Below are 21550 nucleotides of genomic sequence, written 5' to 3' on the forward strand. Positions count from 1 at the left end.
TCACATCCATACATGAATACTGGAAAAACCATAGCTTTGACTAGATGGACCTTTGTTGGCAAAGTAATGTCTCTCCTTTTTAATATCTTGTCTAGGTTTGTCATAGTTTTTCTTGAGGTCCTCAACTTCCTTTCAAATGGTTCAGCAACATATCAGGACAAAATATTAACAACTGTTGATTTCAGGTATAGCATATTCGCTGTGCTATTCTTTCCATTTTGGGTTTGAAATTTTCATGATAAGAGAATTACAAGAACAGAAAGATGTGGGGAGGTGACCAGGATAAGCACCATGTAGATCTTGTGCTCAGGAATTTGGATTTTCACCTAAGCAGAAGGGATTGTAAGCCTCGGAGTGGCATGATCTGGTTTGCCCTGGCATCAAAGGAATTGCCTTGGATGTCCACCATCAGGTTTTACAGATGATGGAGGAGTCTCTCTAGAGGCCCACGGGAGCACGTTTCTGATTCTGATTCAGTGAACATTCCCAGCCAGGACCGTGTGTGCATTTACCTTACCTTCATTAATCTCACTTAGACTGCATGAAAACCTGCGATGTCCTCAATATTATCCTCAATTCTTAAAAATGAGGAAACTGAGACCCGAGGTGATCAGCTAAGAAGTCACCAGCCAGTGGGGACAGAGTCCAGGTCAGTTAGAACTTTAGCCCTGGAGCAGTGCTGAGTCATTATTCCACTTCTCCTAAACCAACCTCCAACATTAATCATAACTGATAAATTAATTGATTCATTACAGTCAAAGTTCCAAAGTGATTTTTCTGGAAGGCAACTGTAAAATGAGGAGTGCTGTCCCAGAGTGAGGTTAAACTGAATTGCACTTATGGTCCAGTGGACCCTGCTTGTCTCTATAAAAAAGATCGCCCACAGAGACCCCCAAGCTCTGCCTTGCCCTCGGAGATCTGCAGCTGTGGTCCCGGGGTGGGAGCGGCAGTACCGGCACTAATTCTCAATCACACAAGGACTAAGGCTGCTTGTGTGTCTGTTTCAGCCCATCACAAATTACATGAAATTCACATATTTAATCTTTCTTGCCCTCTTATTCAAGAGAGAACTAGTGGTGTATTATTAGGCCACGAGACAAATCGTCACTGTTATCCACGTTCTTAACTGGAGGCAGCCTGTCTTTCGTTAGCAAGAATTCTGAATAAACATTGTTGCTCTTTGAGATCACTCATAAGCAGCCCCCAGGAGACTGCAATTATACCCGTTTATAATTCTCCTACCTCCCAATCTAACCCTTGATTCATGAATGTGCACTTTTAGGCGTCAGGCATTAGAATAAATTAGACTATACAATTACGCGTAATTAAGGAGGGAAATGGGTACCGCGCTGCAAAGATGAGCCCTGTTTTGCTGAAGTAAAGCATGTCTATGTCAGCGTGCCAGCCCAGGGAGGCAGCGTGAAATACAATTAATGTTCTTTAGATTTAATGGGGGTTTATGGTGCTGTTTTTCATTATCACAATATCTCAAGAAATGTAAACAGTGTTCCTCTAACACAATGGCAGTTCTACAGACAAGACAGCTTGAGTCTCAGTGAAAACTCAGCAGAACCAACCGCAAATTCACAATGTTAGGGATGGTGCTGGGATTTGTATTTTAAAACCGGTGCAAAATGGTCCCCACTGAGGAGCTGAGACGTTCCATTCCCAGCCCCCTGGGGGTGACTCTGCAGCCTCTTCCGCTTTGTAGCAGCAAGGTTACAGACAAACTCCTGTGGGTTATTGAAGCCACCTGTGCTTCACTTCTGAGGCTCGCTCACATTCCCAGGCCTCTCCTCTGTAGCCCTATTTCTACTCTTCTCCTTCACAGGCCAGTTTGTTCAAGACATGTTAAAAGCCTGACTTTTACAACCCTCATAAAATCCCATCTACTCCAATCCAAGTGCAGCCAGCAGTGCTCGGACAATCAGACCGAGTTTCAGCCCCTTGATGGAGATAATCACACAGCAGGAATGACTTTTGTTGTTGTTGTTGTTACATAGGAATCCCAAGGAAATGGAAGGGCCTTCTGGCCAAGCCAGGTAGATAGAACAAGATGGGCATTCTGCAGAGAGGGCTGCCAAAGAAGCCGCCAGAGGAAGAAAGGAGGCTTGTGGGTGTCGAGAGAAAGGTCCCCTAGAGGTTAAACCAACTCAAGGGAGTGGTGTGAGGAGTCTGAAAAGCCCGATTTTCCAGCCAGGACCAAGGCGATCACAGTGAGAGATGACGTCAGGGTGAGGAGGGACACAGGATGGTGGGATTGGACACAGGAAAGGCCACAGAATCTGGAGGGGGAAGGTTCTGAGAATTATCCTGAGCCCCCACCCAGGTCCCCGCCCAGCAGTGGCTGAGTGACTTCCCAGGCTAGGGGGCATCTGAACCCCTGAGGCCCCTGGTGTTTCCCAGGAGGACCCTGCGCTCCCAAATGGGGCCAGGAGTCCCCACCTGCCTGCAGGGAACCTGGGAAACTTAGGCCGAGGCCTCGGACCCAGACGACCGTGGGTTTGCTGAGAATTACCGGGAAAAGAACGTGGCCAGAGGGCACTTTGCAGACCCTCAGGCCCCGTGAGTGTCTGAGCTGGTGAGTTAAGTCCTGACCTGAAGCTGGATCCACAGCATCTGCCTGCAGTAGACACATGCTTGATTGCACACAGAGGCATGTGTAAACACGCACAAAGAGGCCCTCACACACAAGATCCATCCCCTTCTTCCTCAAAAAGGATAAGAAGCGAGCCACGGACATCATGTTTGGTCTTTGAACAGCAACAGCTGAAAGAAGAACTATCCAAAACAGATAATCAAATGACACCATCTCAGCCCTGCCTACAGCCCCATGTAGGCAATCGTGAGCTGCCCCTCCACTGCTGGGGTTCCCTGATGAGTGGACAAGGATCCAGGAGACTTAGCACGGCCCACTTAGGGAAGGGAGAACCATGTTTGTAAACGTGAGGCCTCAAGGAAGGCAATGTGGTTTTGAACTTTTGGGGGATGGGATTCCCCTTGACCTCTGAAATGCTCCCCAGAACCCAACACAAAAAGCAAGCAAAAGGCAGATCTCACCTCTCTCCTCCACCCCTCGCCCCCGAGACACCCCCATGGGTATGTTTTCCCAGTGAGAAAACTGCTACCATAGTGAAAACGTATCCCAAAGTCAGGCACCGCCTTGAGTGGGTCAGAATCCCATTTGTCAACTTTGTGACCCTTGACCTTTCTGAGCATCGGTTTTCTTGAAAGATGAAGAGGATTACATGAGATAACCTGCTGTAAACACTCGGGCGTGAGCCATAGAACTGCACTGTGCAGCATGGGCTCCCCTAGCCCCATGGTGCTGGTCTGAATTGAGAGCTGCTATAAGTGTCAAACACACACCAGATTCCCCAGACTTAATAAGACAAAAATGTAAGATACCTCATTAATAATTTGCATATTGATTACACATTGAATTGATACTATTTTAGATATGCTGCTGCTGCTAAGTCGCTTCAGTCGTGTCCGACTCTGTGCGACCCCATAGACGGCAGCCCACCAGCCTCCTCTGTCCATGGGATTCTCCAGGCAAGAACACTGGAGTGGGTTGCCATTTCCTCCTCCAATGCATGAAAGTGAAAAGTGAAAGTGAAGTCGCTCAGTCGTGTCCGACTCTTAGCGACCCCATGGACTGCAGCCTACCAGGCTCCTCCATCCGTGGAATTTTCCAGGCAAGAGTACTGGAGTGGGGTGCCATTGCCTTCTCCCATTTTAGATATACTAAGTTAAAAAACTATATTATTAAAATTAATTTTACCTGTTTCTTTTTTCAATGCAGCTAACAGAAAATGTTACACTACATACATAGCCCGCTTTATGCTTTATGATTCTCCCAGATATCAGCAATAGGCACTCTGCAGCAAATGCATCCCTTTTGCAAAGACGAGGCCAAAAGGGTGGGGCGTCCTCACTATTTTTCGTCAGTCCTAGTGAACAGGTAAGCCTCACATTTTGATCCAAAGCAAAAAGAGGGCAGAAGATGAGCAACTTCAGCGGTCCCAAAAGGTGGGCACCAGAATCTGATTTGGAAAAGCAAAATGCCAGGTTTTTCTGATTTACTTGGACTGTCAGTTGATCTAGGGGTAGCTAAGGGAGATTATGGTGAGAGGAGTCTTCAGCCCCAGTCAGGTCAGGATGCTCAATTCGAATTTCGGCTAAACAATGGAGAATTTTTTTGTATAGGTACATCCTCGTGGACCTTCCATGTGTTTAGTCACTAAATATGACAATCCCAGCTGGCATGAAAGACTGCAACAGAGAAAGGAGAAGCTATGTTGAAAAGTAACAATGCCCTGTGATTTAAAAACATAACTCTGGAGCCAAATGTCTTGGGTTCAAATCCTGAGTCCATTACTTACACCTGTGTGACCTTGGGCCTGTTACTTAACCTCTCTGTGACTCGGTCTGCACATCTGTAATATGGGTCTAATAATACTTCCCTTGTAAGAGGGCTACTCGGTTTACATCAGTTCACCACCGCCGGCAAGTATACTGATCTACAGCTGAGGCTTTTTTTCTCTTAGCAACTCAGCTGTGCTTTCTGCAGCTACTAGTTGCTTCTCTGGCGGCCCTTTGCCCACCCCTATCGTCCCTGCCCTCTTCTGCGAGGCTGGGGACGGGGAAAAGCGCGGTAGACAGCACCACCTTGAGTCGAATTCCTCCCCTTTCAGAGGAGGCCACTTTCTCCTTTCTTTGCTATTCCCGGACCATTTCTGGGCAACTGGCAGCTATTTTCACATGAGCTCAAGTTAATGTCTCGAGGAGCTCCCAGGGCGCGTGGGCAGTTCACCCTGCGATCTAGCCGCCGGCCCCGGCTCCAGCCCGCGTTTCCGAAGGCTAACATGTGTGGTTAGAGGCGAGCGCGGGGCTTTCAGGGAAGGCGGTCGGGTGTTTGCAGACCAGGGCGAGCCCTTGTGAAAGCAGATAAAAGAAAACATTTATTAACGTGTCATTACGAGAGGAGCGCCCGGCCGGGGCTGTCGCAAGCCCCGTGGAACACCTGGCTCCTTCGAGCTCCGAAGGAGGAGAAAAAGAAAGCGGAAAGGAGGCGAGGATTCTTTCTCTTCGTTTCCAGCCAAGTGGACCTGATCGATGGCCCTCCTGACTTTATTGCGATATTTGATTTATTAGGGATACCCTCCTCGTGCGTGTGTGTGTTAACACACACACCCCCGCGCAAGCACGGCTCGGGCTCGCGTCCCTCCCTCATTTCCAGCTCCGGGGCGAATCCCACAGCTGTTTCAACTCTCCACCGAGGGCGAGCGGGAGCGAGTGTGTGCCGGGTGAGTGTGCGTCTGTGTCCCGGCGAGGGTGCGCGCTCGGCGCCGGGAGCGCGGCCAGCGGGGTCCCGAGCCATCTGGAGGCGGAGTGCCGCTTCGACCCCCGCTCTCCGCCACTGCCCCGTCCGGGGCCGGACTTCGGGGCCAGGGCCGGACTTCGGCGCAGCAGAGCCCGGGCCAGCCGGGCCGCCTGTCCTTCCAGCCGGAGGTAAAGCGCTCGCGCGCGGTGGGGCGCTGGGAGGGCGCCGCGGCGGGGTCCCCGCGGCGGCCGGCCCGCCGCTCCCCGCCCCGCGCGGAGGCTGGGGGTGCAGGCGGGGGGGGCGGGCCGAGCGGTGCCCGGGGGCTGGCTTGGGTGGCGCGGCGGGGCCGGACCAGGGCGATGCGAGAGCGGCCCGGGTGGGGCGCGGACCCGGACTTTGGCGAGGGCGGCGCGCCGGGGCGGGGGCCGAGGGCGGAGAGGCGGGAGGAGGCGGAGGAGTGGAGGAGGAGAGGCGGCACTCGCCGGAGATGCGGCGGCAGCAGCAGCGGCGCGGAGTCCCCTGCGCCCCGCTGCCCGGCCGGGCTGCGGCAGAGGCGGCGGCACCCCGCGCCGGGTGAGGCCGCCGGGGCCGTGCGCGCTGGTGAGTGGGGCGCGGGGGCCAGGTGGGCAAGGCGGGGGCTCCCGGCGGCCCTCGCCGGCCCCGGAGCCAGTGCGGCGGCGAGCGCCGCCCAGGTGAACCCGGGGCCGGTCCCGACCGCCCGGCGTCGGCCCCAGCGCGGAGCGCGGAGGTGGGAACCGGCGGGCAACGGGGTGGCGCCGGCGGGCCGCGGGAGGATGACCGGTTTGACCCCGCTGGCGGGCTGGGCGAGCGGGCAAGGACTTCCCACCGCGCCCCTGACCCGCCGACACGCCTCGCGGAGCCGTGGAGGCCTCGGGGGCCGCGCTCCTGGACTCGCCGGCCGCAGGGGGATGGCCTCCTGGACCCTTTTGAGTTTAGACCCAGCGGAGCGGCTAGTAGCCAGACCACGTGGGGCTTGTCCGGGCAGGACACGGGAAAGCGGTGGACCGGATCTTCAGAGTGGGAACTTGCAGATATCGAAAGGGCAAATAGGATTATAAAGACAAACTTCCTCCCAGGCTGGGTCAGAACCAGTTCTCATCTCCTTGTAGACAGAGGCCCCGGGCGCCCGAGCATTTCGGAAGTGTGACAGTGAAGCTGCAGCGATTTCTAGGAGTGTACTTTTTTTTAAAAAAGCATTCTTTATAGTAGTTCATTCATTCGTTCTACAAGCGTTTGTGAAGCACCTCCTGGTGCCTGGCACCACCGTTACGTTCCAGAGAGAAGCGATGAACAGAAAACCTGGTTTCTGAGCAGTGGGAGCTCTTAGTTCACTTGGAGGGCAGCTGGGGAAAGAGATGCAGTCTAAGCGGGGGAAGGAGACACACGCAAATCCTGATTTTGCCCAATGACCTCTGTCTGCAACTTCTTGTCTGGACACTGAAGACCACTCTGCCTGCACACAGTAGGACAAGCCCATTTTGGCAACCCCTTTTCTCCTCCACCTTCCTGAGAGTTCTGAATATTCCCTGCCCCCTCTCCTCTCTGGGCAGCCTTTCCTGCAGCTTGTTTTAATTACTTTTTGAGTTAAAAGTCAATATTTAATTAACCAAGTCATTACATTCAGCTTACGTTTGAATCTGGGTATTTACACATCTGTGCATGTTGGGGCGCCCGCCCGTGCACCCCTCCATCTGTCCCCTGCTTCTCTCCTACAGGGCTGCCCTCACTGTCTTTGCGGCAGAGAAGGAAGGATGCTCTCAAGCTGGTTCTCTGGGGGCCAGAGAAGCAGGGAGGATGGGCTTTCCCTGGAGGACAGCCTGCACCTCTCCCCAGAGCAGGAAGAGTTGCTCTCTTCTTGCAGTTTAATAGCGAAGGGGATTTCTTGCTGCATCTCCACTCCCCATTACAGAGCCACTGGAGGGTTTTAATTAAATTGAAACCATTCATTCCATATAGAAAGAGGGTGGGGAGGAGACTAAAGATCACTTACCTGGTGAGAAAGGTTCTCCCAGGTTTGCTTGTCCTTGTGTGGAAGCTAGAGCTCATCACAAGTCTGTCCAGGAGTGTCATTTAGTGCCCTCATTAGCAGCTCAATGGGGGATGGCGGGCTTGGCTGATGGCTGTTGGATATTTGCATGTGAAGGATCTTCCTTGGGCCAAGTTTATGGACATAAATGCATGATGTTGGCATGGCTACAGTGGATGAGAGGCAGTGTGGCTTTGGGCTTTGTGTATATTTATTGGGTTTTTAAAATTTGAGTTTATGGCATTTTCTGAAACCTTAATTATATGTTAAGTTTTCAGACTTGAAGGTCGAATGATGATTTGATTGTAGAAAGCCTCAGCCTGGAGAAGGACCCTGTGGCTGTGTGTATGTGTGTGCGCGTGCATACACACAGGCATGTGTGTGTCCCCTGCCCAACTCTTCCCTTGAACTGCCATCCTGAGGACCTAGCTGGTGTGCACTCGCACACCCGGACACTTGAAGATCCTTTGGATTTGGAAATAACATTTCCCTCTTCCTTTCCCCGGATTTGTTTGATTTATCTGTTTGGACCTGCCTCAAGGGGGCAGAGTCTGGTCTCTGGAGTTAGCCAGACGGAGAATCACGCCCAACTCCATCCAATCTGTTCTTAGACTTCCACCCCTCAGAAAGAGACCAAAAGCCTTGCCCTGCAAAAGAATATCAACATTTCTGACCAGCTAGTAGTTAAGAGAGTGCTTAGTCTAGACTTGAAATGACAGCTAACACTTAAGTAGCAGTTCATGGGCCAAGCACTCTTCTAAATCCTTGTACATAATAACATTTAATTCACACAAAACTCCCGGGAGGTAGGTCCTCTGATTGTTGTCATGTTAAAGAAGAGGAAACTAAGTCACTGAAAGGATTGTGACTTTCTGACAGCCGGTCAGTCATCAAGCCGGGATTGGTGAGACCCTGGGGCCCAGGGTCCACTCTGACCCACCGTATTCTTCCCCCTCCTTGACCTTGGCCTCTTTTCCAAGTGTCGTGCAGCAAAAGAACACAATTAGACAATCAGACTTTGGAAGGCAGAAGCCCCTCAAACCTCCAATGTTGGGGAGCCTGGGCTGTGTATTTTTAATCTCAGGGCTGGGGGTGCCTTGAGGAAAACACACGACTGCCTGGCCACGTTCCCTCCTCCCTACAAGTACACACACACACACACTCCTCTAGTCAGGATGCAGAGGGACCCATCACGCAGGGGCTGGCGTAAAAGAGCCATGAGATCTGAGGTGAGGGTTTGTGCCCCCTGAAGGTACAATGGGTGAAACTTCGCCTAGAGGTGTGGCCCTCGTGTGGTTGGTGATGAGGTCGCCTGAGCCTGGAGGGGTGGTCCAGGGGTCCAGGGCCCTTTGCTTCAGGCCTGGGCCCTGTGAGACCAGTGGATGTGGAAGGTGCGGCTGCCTCTCAGGACTCACCTCCAGGCGAGGGAGGCCTCACCCAGGTTCCGTGGGCCTCCTCGTGATGGGCCCTGGTGAGGAATCTGCAGGGCCCCTGATCTGGATTCAAGGCACTAGCTAATTGGAAGATCATTAAGATCATTATAATTAATTGGCACCCTGATAAATGGCATGATTGCCTAATTGGGGTGGTTGCTAGGGAACGAGGCCTCACTCGGAGCCGAAAGGGGACATGGCGTGGGGCTGGCCGAAGGTGGGTATCAGGGTTACCAGCTCAGCCGGTTAATGGGTGGGAAGCCAGAGCCATCGCCACTCGCATCAGCTGGTCTTTACTGGGCAACTGCTTGTGTAAATCACAAGTGGATTATCAGTTAGGGGATATTTTCCTAGAAGGACTGAAAAGTAACCAGGATCTTTTTTCTTGTAAGCAACAGAAAGCTGGGGTTGGGGGGAGGGGCAGGGGCAGGGAGGGATCACAAATCAGTGTTAGGAGAGAAGGGGACTTACTGGCTTCCATGACTGAAAATTGCTAAGGGAACAGCTTCAGGCTCAGCTGAGTCACCGCTCAGGTTCTGGCCTGAGAATCTGTTCCTCTCCGTCTCTGCGCTTCCTTCCATGGGGATGGTTTCTCTCTCCTGCCTGCCGAGGGGCAGGCAGGCTCTGGCACCGCGGTCAGGAGAGCCAGTGCGTGCCTGGCTACCAGCCCGGCTGTGTGATCCACGGCACGTTACTTAGCCCACGTTACTCTGCCTTTGTGTTTTCATCCAGCCAGTGACGATGATCATAGCACCCCTCTCCTGGCTGGTAGGAAAGGATGGAATGAGATGACTGGTGTCAAGTGCTTAGCCTGGCATCTGACACAGGCAAGCCCTGGGGAAACACTGACTATTCTCGTGACTAAGGTGTTGAGTTCAAGAGCTGTCCCCCTCATCCTCTCTCCTTTGAGCCCACCAGAAAAGAATAAGCTTCCTTTCTGGTAATGCCCACCCAAGCCCCAGGCATCTATCTGATTGGACTGTTGTACATCACGTGTTCTCTCCAAGCCGATCACTGGTCACAGAAATGAGTCGCTAACCATGGTCTTCAGGCCAGGCTCCCAGGCTCCGCCCTGTACTCAGGGGTTGGGGCAGACCAACTGAAACCCCAAAGCCCCAGGGGACACCAGGGAAAGGAGGGCTGGTTGCTGGAGAGGTGACAGCCAGTGCCTGTGATGGGGGTGGGGGTGGACATGAATGTGAGAGATCATGGCTAGATGGACCTGCTTCCAATTCGGTTGAAGTGGGGACCATAGAAACAGCTGCTGGGTGGGCAGCCTCCCCCACCCCTTCACTGGGTCAACAAGAATTAGAAGCTGAACTTTTCTCCCTCAGTGTCTGACGTGTGTCACCTGGCCTCAATTCTGTGCTTTCTGGTGGCCAGGGGCAGCGTTTGCCCAACCTTCCACCACGAAAATCGCCTGGAGGCTTTTGTTTAAAAAAAAAAAAAACACTCAAATTCTAGATCCTGCTGAATCAAACTCTCAGGGAAGGCTCTGGCTGTTGGAAGGGAACCAGACTGCTGTGTGTATGTGTGTGTGTGTGTTCCATGTGAGCAGAGAGGTGGAAAGAGGGCCCTCGCCTGTGTCTATCTTGTCCTCCTGTCTGTTGCAGAGGCTGCCAGAAGGCAGAGGAAATGCTCTAAGTGAGATCGGGCATATAAAGGTGTTCTGTATAGATTAAGACAGAGAAGGCAATGGCACCCCACTCCAGTACTCTTGCCTGGAAAATCCCACGGATGGAGGAGCCTGGTGGGCTATAGTCCATGGGGTCGCTAAGAGTCGGACACGCTGAGTGACTTCACTTTCACTTTTCACTTTCATGCATTGGAGAAGGAAATGGCAACCCACTCCAGTGTTCTTGCCTGGAGAATCCCAGGGGCGGGGGAGCCTGGTGGGCTGCCATCTATGGGGTCACACAGAGTCAGACACGACTGAAGCGACTTAGCAGTATAGATTAAGAGGGCATTCCTCTTATTTGTCAGTGCACGTGTGTTTACTGAGCAGCTACAGTGTGCCAGGCTCTGTGTTAGGCATTAGGATGGGCAAGAGAGAACCAACATGGCATTTACATTCCAGAGGGTGAGAAGATAATACACAAGCAAACAAGTCTGAGACTTTTTCAGAAAGTGACAGCCTCTGTGGTGGAAACAAGTTGAAAGTGAAAAGTGTTAGTTTCTTGTCCGGCTCTTTGCAACCCCATGAACTGTAGCCTGCCAGGCTCCTCTGTCCATGGGATTCTCCAGGCAAGAACAGTGGAGTGGGTTGCCATGCCCTCCTCCAGGAACAAGATAGTAACATGACAGAAATGATGGGGGCGGGGCACAGCTTTTGACAGGTGGTCAGGGAGGCCTCTCTGAGGATGTGACTTTTAAGCTGTGACCTAAATTTTTTGAGATGAGCCCACAACCTAAGGAAGAGCATTCTGGGTAGAAGGAACAGCCAGTGCAAAGGCCTGGAGATGGAGAGGGGTGGCCTATTTGAGACACCAGTTTAAAACACGAGATGAAGTTCGATGGTCTGAAGGGCAGTGAGTAAGAAGAGGGGTAGTGGGGAAATGAGGTCAGTGGTGAGAAATGAGGGCCAGGGTGAGAAATTCATTTTTTATTTCAAATGAAATGGAAAACCATTGGAGAGTTTTAAGTCCAGGAATGACAAGATCAGTATTTTAGAAAGATCTCAGTGGCTACCATGAGAAGGATGCTTTGTAAGAGGAAGCTGGGATATGAGTTTGCAAGCTCATATTGGCCAGGATTTTGGTGGTAGCAGAGGAAATGGAGTGAAAGGGGTGAATTGGAGATGTATCTTGAAGGCGGAACCAGTGGAACTTTCTGATGGATTGGATGCTCAAAGTGAGGGAAGCACTGTAGTTTCCAACCAAGGACAGCTCTGCCCCCCCAGGGGACATTTAGCAATGTCTGGAGATGTTTTGGGGGGGCTTCTCAGGTGGCATTAGTGGTAGAGAACCCTGCCTGTCAATGCAAGAGACTTAAGAGACACAAGTTCGATCCCCAGATCAGGAAGATCCCCTGGAGGGGGGCATGGCAACCCACTCCAGTATTCTTGCCTGAAGAATCCTCATGGACAGAGGAGCCTGACTGGGGCTGTAGTCCATCAGGTCACAAAGAGTCAGACACGACTAAATGACTCAGCACAAAAACATGGAGACGTTTTGATTGTCACACTAGGGAGGGGATGCTGCTGGAAACCAGTGGGTGGAGGCCAGGGATGCTGTTAACCATCTTCAACGTGCAAGACACCCCCAACCCGGACAATGAGAAATGAGGCAGCCCCAACATCTCTAGGGCCAAGGAGTCAAAGATAACTGGGCAGCTTGGTGTAGGGTGATTGGTATAGAGAAGACGAGCAGAGAAGGTTTGGAGGAGGGAGGCTGATCCAGAATTTAGTTTGCAGATGTGGGGTGTGAGATGACACTCGTCCTGGGTGGCCAGAAGCTCACTGGGTGCTGGATACACAAGTCTGGAGCTGTGTGGGGCTGGCACCTGAAATTAAGAGAGTCATCAGTGCATCCATGTTATTTTAAGCCTTGGGACTGGACATGATCAGTTAGGGAGAATGTGTTTTGTTCTCTTGTGGGGTTTCCGCCCTCTTCCCTCCCCACTGCAATGCCTGTCATGCATCTATTTGATGAATATTTTTAGCACGTCCCACACTCTCACCTCTTTATGACGGTCCTGAGAGACTCCCAAAGGCTCAGGCTGAAACCACTGCCCCCCCCCCCGCCACCATCCATCTCCTCATTGCTCCGTGATTAGCAGACAGAGCTAAACAGTGATCACTCTGCAACAGATGCCCTTGGGAAACTGCTTAAGTTCGTAAGGATCCTGGCCCTTAAACAGGCAGCACAATACCTCCTTGGTAGAACAGCTGTTAGCCTGGTCTCCAGAGCGTCTCCTCTAGCCCAGACCCAGACTTCATGGAATTCTCTCTAACCAGCAGCCGCCACTGTTTTGGATTTTCCACGGTCTCTTATTATGATTCCAAAACACACGTTGCCCAGTGGCCCTGGCTTCTGATGTGTAGCTTCACCTTGCAAAAGGCCTGGATCCACAGCTTTGCACACCTGGGCCTCACTTCAAACTTGGGTGAGTTCTATCCCAAACTCTAGAGTCGTTATGAAGCAGGGCTTGTGTGTGTGAGTTGATGGCCGTCCCCAGGGGCCATGAGCGGTACCCAAGATGTGTTTGGCCAGGTGGAAGCCAGATGTGTTAGGGGGAGAATGCTGCCAATAGCCTTTCTTATTGAATCAAGACCAGGGCCCCAGTGGTGACTTGACCCACCTTGGCAGCCAGAGAAGGGGAGTGTTTTCTTAAAAAACAAAAGTCCAGGAGATGTTCATGCTCTGGTGAAAATTAGATCATCCAAAAGCAGCATTTCTGGCATGTTCCAGAGACAGGCAGTGTCCACAGACTTCTGATTGCAGGCCACTTACCTCAATATTTCAGAGAACAGAAAAACCTACTAGAGTCTTAGTGGTTTGGAGTCCTAATCATCTGGCTGAGGGTGGCTTATACAGTAGAAAACACTTAAATCTCACATAACAGGAGTCCAAAGCAGGGGAGCCCAGAGGCCAATTTGTTGGTAAAATAGTGTCATCAAGAGCCCAGGCTATTCCTAGCCTGTTTGTCTGTCCTCAGCCTGTCTTTGGTCTTTGTTGCTTCATGATCTTAGATGGCTGCCACAACTCTGGACATTACATCCCCATCAGTTCAGTTCAGTTGCTCAGTCATGTCTGACTCTACAACCCCATGGACAGCAGCACGCCAGGCTTCCCTGTCCATCATCAACTCCCGGAGCTTGCTCACACTCATGTCCACTGAGTCGGTGATGCCATCCAACCATCCCATCCTCTGCCATCCCCTTCTCCTGCCTTCAATCTTTCCCAGCATCAGGGTCTTTTCCAGTGAGTCACTTCTTCACATCAGGTGGCCAAAGTTTTGGAGTTTCACCTTTAGCATCAGTCCCTCCAATGAACACCCAGGACTGATCTGATCTCCTTTAGGATGGAGATGGTTGTATCTCCTTGCTGTCCAAGGGACTCTCAAGAATCTTCTCCAACAGCACAGTTCAAAAGCATCAATTCTTTGGCACTCAGCTTTCTTTATGGTCCAACTCTCACATCCATACATGACTACTGGAAAAACCATAGCTTTGACTAGACGGACCTTTGTTGGCAAAGTAATGTCTCTGCTTTTGAATGTGCTATCTAGGTTGGTCATAACTTTTTTTCCAAGGAGCAAGCGTCTTTTAATTTCATGGCTGCAGTCACCATCTGCAGTGATTTGGGAGCCCCAAAAAATAAAGTCTCTCACTGTTTCCACTGTTTCCCCTATCTATTTGCCATGAAGTGATGGGACCAGATGCCATGATCTTAGTTTTGTGAATGTTTAGTTTTAAGGCAACTTTTTCACTCTCCTCTTTCACTTTCATCAAGAGGCTCTTTAGCTCTTCTTTGCTTTCTGCCAAAAGGGTGGTGTCATATGCATATCTGAGATTATTGATATTTCTCCCAGCAATCTTGATTCCAGCTTGTGCTTCATCCAGCCCAGCATTTCTCATGATGTACTCGGCATATAAGTTAAATAACCACAGTGACAATATACAACCTTGACGGACTCCCTTCCCGATTTGCAACCAGTCTGTTGTTCCATGTCCAGTTCTAACTGTTGCTTCTTGACCTGCATACGTATTTCTCAGGAGGCAGGTCTGGTAGTCTGGTATTCCCATCTCTTTAAGAATTTTCCATAGTTTGCTGTGATTCACACAGTCAAAAGGCATTGGCGTGGTCAATAAAGCAGAAGTAGATGTTTTTCTGGAACTCTCTTGCTTTTTCAATGATCCAATGGATGTTGGCAGTTTGATCTCTGGTTCCTCTGCCTTTTCTAAAACCAGCTTGAACATCTGGAAGTTCACGGTTCATGTACTGTTGAAGCCTGGCTTGGAGAATTTTGAGCATATTTTGCTAGTGTGTGAGATGAGTGCAATTGTGCAATAGTTTGAGCATTCTTTGGCATTGCCTTTCTTTGGGATTGGAATGAAAACTGACCTTTTCCAGTCCTGCAGCCACTGCTGAGTTTTCCAAATTTGCTGGCATATTGAGTGCAGCACTTTCACAGTGTCATGTTTTATGATTTGAAATAGCTCAACTGGAATTCCGTCACCTCCACCAGCTTTGTTCATAGTGATGCTTCCTAAAGCTCATTTGACTTCGCATTCCAGGCTGTCTGGCTCTAATCCAGTGATCACACCATCATGATTATCAGGGTCATGAAGATCTTTGTTGTACAGTTCATCTGTGTAGTCTTGCCACCTCTTAATGTCTTCTGCTTCTGTTAGGTCCATACCATTTCTTTCCTTTATTGTGCCCATCTTTGTATGAAATGTTCCCTTGGTACCTCTAATTTTCTTGACGAGATTTCTAGTCTTTCCCATTCTATTGTTCTCCTCGATTTCTTTGCATTGAAATATTCCCATACAAAATGGGAATAGAAAGCAGGATTCATTGCTACCTCTTTTACTTAGCAAAATTCTTCCAAGGACACCCCCACACCAGCAGACTTAGCTTTATGCTTCACTGGCCCAGGGTTGGGTTTTATACTCACCTCTAAGCCAAACACTGACATGGGAAATAGTTTTTTTATGTTTGACTTAGCTCAGTGGTTCACCAAATTAGCAGGCCAAACACCCTCTTCTTATAGCAAATGTATTTTGCCAAGTTTCCCTGAAGTGAATTCATAGATTATTATTAAAATATATGTGCAGATAGATTATATAAAGTATCCTGATAGTAATTTAAAGGAAAACTAAAAAGGAAATTGATTTATAATTAAGCTATATATTGAGCCTATGAACACTTAGCATACTACGTCAGAGGGTGTAATGAAGCAGATGTTCACACTGGGGCAAAATCATGGAGATCTGACAGCTCCGAAAGCAGTGAGATACATACAGATGTTTGGCTTTGACAGCTCGAAGACCACCGGTGCTGTGGCCATACGCAATATGCTTTTCCAAAATAGAGAATGGCCTACCAAAATTTCCGAGTGGAACAAGCTACCGTCTTCCCTCAAGTTCCCTAGTGGTCATATTCCCAGAAGACTTGGTTTAGGATAGAACCGCACAAAAGTATCTTTGGGGTTTATATGTAAAATGGAGTTCATGTCTCAGGTCAGGCAGTATAAAAAGCTGTTTCACCTCCGTGGGTGTCTGGCGGGATGTTAGAAAGTCGTGCTGCAGTTGGGCTGATTCTTCACTGTGTGGAGCATGTTGAATTGTCCGCGTTTCCTGCGCCCCCGCTAGACAGCAGAAACATCCCCCAGTCACGTGACAACCAAAAACTCATGAATTCCTGAGAAACACCTCTTGGGACAATTTCACACCTCTGAGTCTACTGGCTTAGACTAATGCTGGTTGTTGCCAGAGGGCAGCAAGTTCCATCCCCTGAAAAAATTGGATCCTGTAGACCAAAGAACGACCAGAAGGGGAGGCACGTGCAGTTTCTGCCTCAGAGTTCTTCCCAAGCTCCTTTCTGCCCCTCACCCTCCTATTGACATATTCCTGAAATGTCCCGGTCGGTCCAGCCAGTGAAATAAACCCACGTGGTTGGCATGGGTTGGCCTCTGCAGTGAATGGGGTGATGAGTTCTTGAGCTAACCTAGGTATCGGTGGTTTCCACCTGGGCAGGAGATGAAGATGATACAGGTGATTGCACAGAAGAACTCACTGAGAACCCATGTGTCATAGTGGGTAAGGGCATGGACTCCAGAACCAGACTTCCTGGTTTGAATCCCAGCTGGGCCACACAGAAGCTGGGTGGAGCTGGGCAAGTCACTTAACCTCTGTAAGCCTCAGATCCCTCTTCTGTAAAACGTAGGTGATCCCAGTAGCATCCTCCTAGAGTTACTGTGAAACACCAGAACAGTGTGTGGGCACATGGGACATTGCCTCCAAAGGCAGATATTACTATTGCTTTTATTTGTAGATCCTTTTTAGCTTTTTTGAGTTGAGATATAATTGACATGTAACACTGTGTTCATTTTAGATGTATACACATAACGATTTGATATATGTACACATTGCAAAATGATTACCCCAGTAAGTTTTAACATCCATTCCACACATACTTAGTTTTGTTTTGTTTTCTATGATAAGAGCTTGTCAGATCTACTCTGTTAGCAACTTTCAAACATACAATACAGCTTGTTAATTATAGTCCCATGCTGTAACTCACATGCATGAGACTTACTTATTTTATATCTGGAAGTCTGTGCCTTTGACCCCCTTCACCCATTTCGCTTATCCTTCACCCCTCACTTTTGCAGCCGCCAATATGCTCTCTATCTGTGAGCTCAGTTACGGGTTTGCTTTTTTAGATTTCACTTATACGTGAGATCACGCAGTATTTGTCCTTCTCTGACTTATCTCACTTAGTATAATGCCTTAAGGTCCATCTGTGCTGTCACCAGTGACAGAAGTTCTTCATTTTTATGGCCGAATAATCCACTGTAGGCTATACCACATTTCCTTTGTCCACTCACCCGTCGATGGACTCTCTGATTGTTTCCATATCTTGCCTGTTGTAAGTAATGCTTCACTGAGCATGGGGTGCACAGATAGGTTTTTGAGGGATTTCATTTCCTTAGGATAAATACCCAGAAGTGGAATTGCTGGATCATGTGGCAGTTCTATTTTTAATTTTCTGAGGAACCTCTACACTGCTTTCCATCATCGCTGCATCAGTTCTTTTTAGCTTTGAAGTGCTTTTACACCTAGCGTCCTGTGTGGTCCTTTGAGCCACTCTGCTTATGAGAAAGGCCATTGGTCTCCCTCCTACTGCTGAGGACCGTCCAGCTTAGCGAGGCGGCAGCAGGCTGAAGGCATAAGTGGGCTCAGGGCTTGATTCTATGACTTCTGAGCTGATGAGCTGTATCACGTTCGCCCCCCCTGCCCTGCCCCAACATACAGCTGAAGTTGGAGGGCTCCTGAAGCAGGAGAGTAAGTGCCTTGATGGAGTGCATTTCTGCAAAGTCACAATAGGGTTTGTGGGGGCTGGCAGCTCCTCAAAACAACCCTCCCTCCAGGGGCCCGCTGCCCCCACAGTAAAGTCTACTTGGCCCTGCACTGCCTGGCCTCCACTTCCGTCTCACTCCACACCCATCTAAGTGCATGACCCCCAGACACACTGGCCTCTGCGTGCTGATGCCTCTGTCAAAAGTGCTGAAGTGAGAGCTGGAAAGAAAGAGACGTGGGGTTCAGGTTTTCCTTACACCGCGCCCGTGTCGCTCAGTTCCATGACCTCCCTGGCCCACATGAGCGTTGGTGTTCGTCTTTTGTTGCTACACTTTGTTCACACCAAACGGCCACCCTTCTAGGGGCAATACGTTACAACTTCATTTAAATCTAGTATCTATGGGGTGCTTGTTGCCAGGCATTTAATCATCAGGAAAGTGTTCGTTGCTCAGTCATGTCTGACTCTTTTGCAACCCCATGGACTGTAGCCCGCCAGACTCCTCTGTCCATGGGATTCTCCAGGCAAGCATACTGTAGTGGGTTATCATTCCCTTCTCCAGGGGATCTTCCTGACCCAGGGATTGAACCTGGGTCTCCTGCATTGCAGGCGGATTCTTTACTGTCTGAGTCACCAGGGAAGCCCTTTAATCATCATGACAATCCTTTTAACCAGGGCCTGTTATCTCCATTTCAAAGTTGAGGAAACTGAGACAGAGGATGTGATGCCCCCACCTGAAAAAGGAGCTCGACTTGTCTGTCTTTATAGCAGTGTACCAGCTGTTTGAAACTGATTGAAAGAATGAATGAATGATGTTCTCCCTAAGTGTTCTTCTGAGTAAAGCCACTGGCCCCAGGAGACCGATCGTCTCGACTCACCGTAGGAAACCTTCCAGTCTCAGGAACAGGCTCTCATCAGTGTCATTCCAGGTCCTTTAGCTGTGCGTCTGCTGTGTAACAGATCACTCCCAGCTCAGTGGCTTAAAGCAATGATTATTTCTAACAAGATTATGGGTTGCCAGGTGGTTCTCGATTTGAGTGATGCCAGCTGGAAGGTCCAAAATGGCTCCACCCGAATGGCTGCCAGCGACTGTTGGTCCAGAAACGGTGCTCACGTGGGGCCATCAGCTGAAGTGCTCCATGCTCCTCCACGTGGGGCCATCAGCTGAAGTGCTCCATCCTCCTCCACGTGGCCTTTCCCCATGGCTGCTTGTACCTCCTCACAGTGTAGTGTCTCAGGATAGCCTGATATCTAAGAGCACACATGTAAAAGCTGCCAGGCCTTCTTAAGGCTTCTGCTTCAGAAGTTCTAGGGGTCTAGGGGCAGGAGTGGCTGGCAGCCTCGTGGAGGAGGGGTTCCAAGGAGATAAATGCCCCCCCCCCCGCTTTTTCTGTTCTTAACGTTCCATTTGAGGGTCAGGGGCCCATTAAGAGAGTCTGACTGGACAGCTTTGGTCATGTGGTCACCCTTTGGTGACATGGCAGGAGAGGGTGGGGCATCTTAGCAGGAGAGAGAGAGAATCCTCCAAAGGAAATTGGGGTGCTGTTGTCAAGAGAAGGGGACCAGATGCTGGCCAGAAAGGAGGAGTTAGAAACCTCTGCACAGCCCCTGAATAAGGGGCTCTGCCCCAAGATGAGCAGTCAGCAGTGTAGAATGAACAGATGGAGGATGGATGGATGAATATTTTTCAAGTCTGGTATAAGTGTATGCCCAAGTCTGCATGATGCTGTTCCAGGCAGGGACACCGTATTTCAGGCACTGCTAGGGGTTTGGGAGCCCCACCTTCATTATGTGGGCCAAAGCTAGCTCCCAGAATCCTGGCCACGCTCAGCATCTTCACTCCAAAGATGGGGCTGATTGAAGCTGGCCCTTCGAAAGGAGAGCATGCTCGGTGGTGACGGACCAGCCAGCCCAGTGGGTGGGCTCTTGCCTCCCCACCATGGACGCTGGGAGCCCGGACCCCACTCCCCTTCTTCCAGCCACTGTGCACCTGGATACCCAGTAACCTTGTGACACCCGGTGAGTCCCCCAGAGACCGATCCAGCTCCCAGAACACCTCTGACCCAGGCGCTCCTCCCCGGTGGCAGGCTATTTCCAGCTGCTGCTAATTAGACAGCACAGCACGCCAGGGTTGGGAACAGATCTGTCATTCGACATTCTCCCTGACTTCCATCTCTAAATTTAGCGGGTTATTTGGTAAAAGTTGCTTTAGACGCCCTCCCCCGCCTGTGAGTACAAGCTTCTCAAATGATTGTAAGCTTCAGGCTGTTTCCAAGGTGAGCTAATGAGACACACATCTGCTAATAGCAGGGCGTGATGAGTGAGCAGGGTACACATGGCTGCAGATTGGGTGAAAGGGGAGAAATAACTGGATTATAAATACCAGGCAGTCAAAATAGCCTTTCACCTCTTTAATGTGTATACAAAAAACTACAATCTCTGAAAACCTAAATACAGGATCTGTGGGGGTAAACAGTGCTGAGAACGGGTGGGGTTAACACATGGGAGGGGGTGGGACTGGAATCGCCAGCCCTGGCCATGGCTGTCTACACCGAGAACCAGCCCACAATTAGGCGTGAATAATGACTCTGTTGAGGTCCGACTTTATTGCTTTTGGCCAAAGGCCTTTTGCAGAAATAAGTCTGTAGCTCGCTGCCAGGGAAGCTTTTGTCTACAGCCAAGACAAAAGAACAAAGAACAGAGGTGGGAAGAACTGTATCTGATTCCTGTTTCCCCTAAACACCCAGGAAGGGTGGCAGGCGTGGCCTACCAGGAAAGCGTGGGCTGAGGGCAGGTGACGAGCAGCCTCACCTATACCAGGCGGCCACTCCTGCTCCCTGCTCCTGCCATTCTGGTCTTTGCTCTGATCTTCACACGGACCCTGCTCGTTCCTACCACAGGGCCTTTGCACGTGCCTTTTCCCTTGCTTAGAAAGCATTGTGCCCACGACTGACTCTCTACCCCACCTCTGGTGTCAGCTCAGACACTACCTCCCAGAGGCTTCCCCTGATTTCCCCTATCTTGTCATCCTGACAGCTCCTTACAAGGCTCTTAAGATCATCTGGGATTCATCTTCATTCATTAAATCTGTCTCCGCCACCAGAATGTCAGCTCCTTCAAGACAGAGGCCTGGCCTGCTGTTTCCCAGCATTCCACACAGCACTGGCACAGAGTAGGTGCACAGAAAAGACCACACAGCTTTGAAGGGCTGCAAATGGGCCCCCAGGCAAGCTCCAGGGGAGCTCTGTTTGGCCTGCTCAGTGTTTAAAATGTAGTGACTGTTTTGATTCCGCGAACGGCACCTCCAGCAGGGCACTCTCCACCCCTCCCTGTGACCCTAAACCCTTGTCACTCACTCCCGGCTCTTGCCTGGGCCCTGCAGGCATTTGGGTTTGTGTCCTCACTTTAGACAAAGGCCACGGCACGTGGGTGTGTCTCCACAGGGCACCATTACGACATCAAACTTCCTGTGAGCCAGCCCACCCGCCTCCAGCCCACCTGGTCCCACTGAGTGGATTGAGTCTTGGCTCCTGGTGGGCGGGACCCAGGGGTCCTCATCTTAGGAGTCCCTGCCCCGGCCATTAACCTCTGAGTCATCAAGGAGTCCTGCTTCGCTTGCAAGAAAATGTCCAGTGTCCTTGGCAAGCAGGAATTTAACTGTAATGTCACTGTATTTGTTTCTCTGTGCTGCTGTCCGTTTATGGCTGGGGTTCTCACC

General features: G+C 50.5%; 1 protein-coding gene across 15 annotated transcripts in view; it reads left to right on the forward strand.

Moving 5' to 3' along the window:
• Positions 1 to 4721: 4721 nt before the first annotated feature.
• SULF2 (sulfatase 2) overlaps positions 4722 to 21550 on the forward strand; it is a 126167-nt gene continuing 109338 nt past the window's right edge. For 7 of the 15 annotated variants that reach the window (XM_086331495.1, XM_086331501.1, XM_086331499.1 and 4 more), the window contains exon 1: positions 5800 to 5926. The gene's annotated coding sequence lies outside the window, so the exon portion shown is untranslated. Of the gene's footprint in view, positions 5515 to 5799; positions 5927 to 21550 lie in introns of those variants that run through there. The other 8 variants (XM_086331497.1, XM_086331504.1, XM_086331510.1 and 5 more) reach the window with 4 other exon arrangements.

Source organism: Bos grunniens, chromosome 13 (assembly GCF_055505025.1).
Source record: "Bos grunniens cultivar Pamir isolate PY7600 chromosome 13, Bosgru_T2T1.0, whole genome shotgun sequence".
NCBI lineage: Eukaryota > Metazoa > Chordata > Mammalia > Artiodactyla > Bovidae > Bos > Bos grunniens.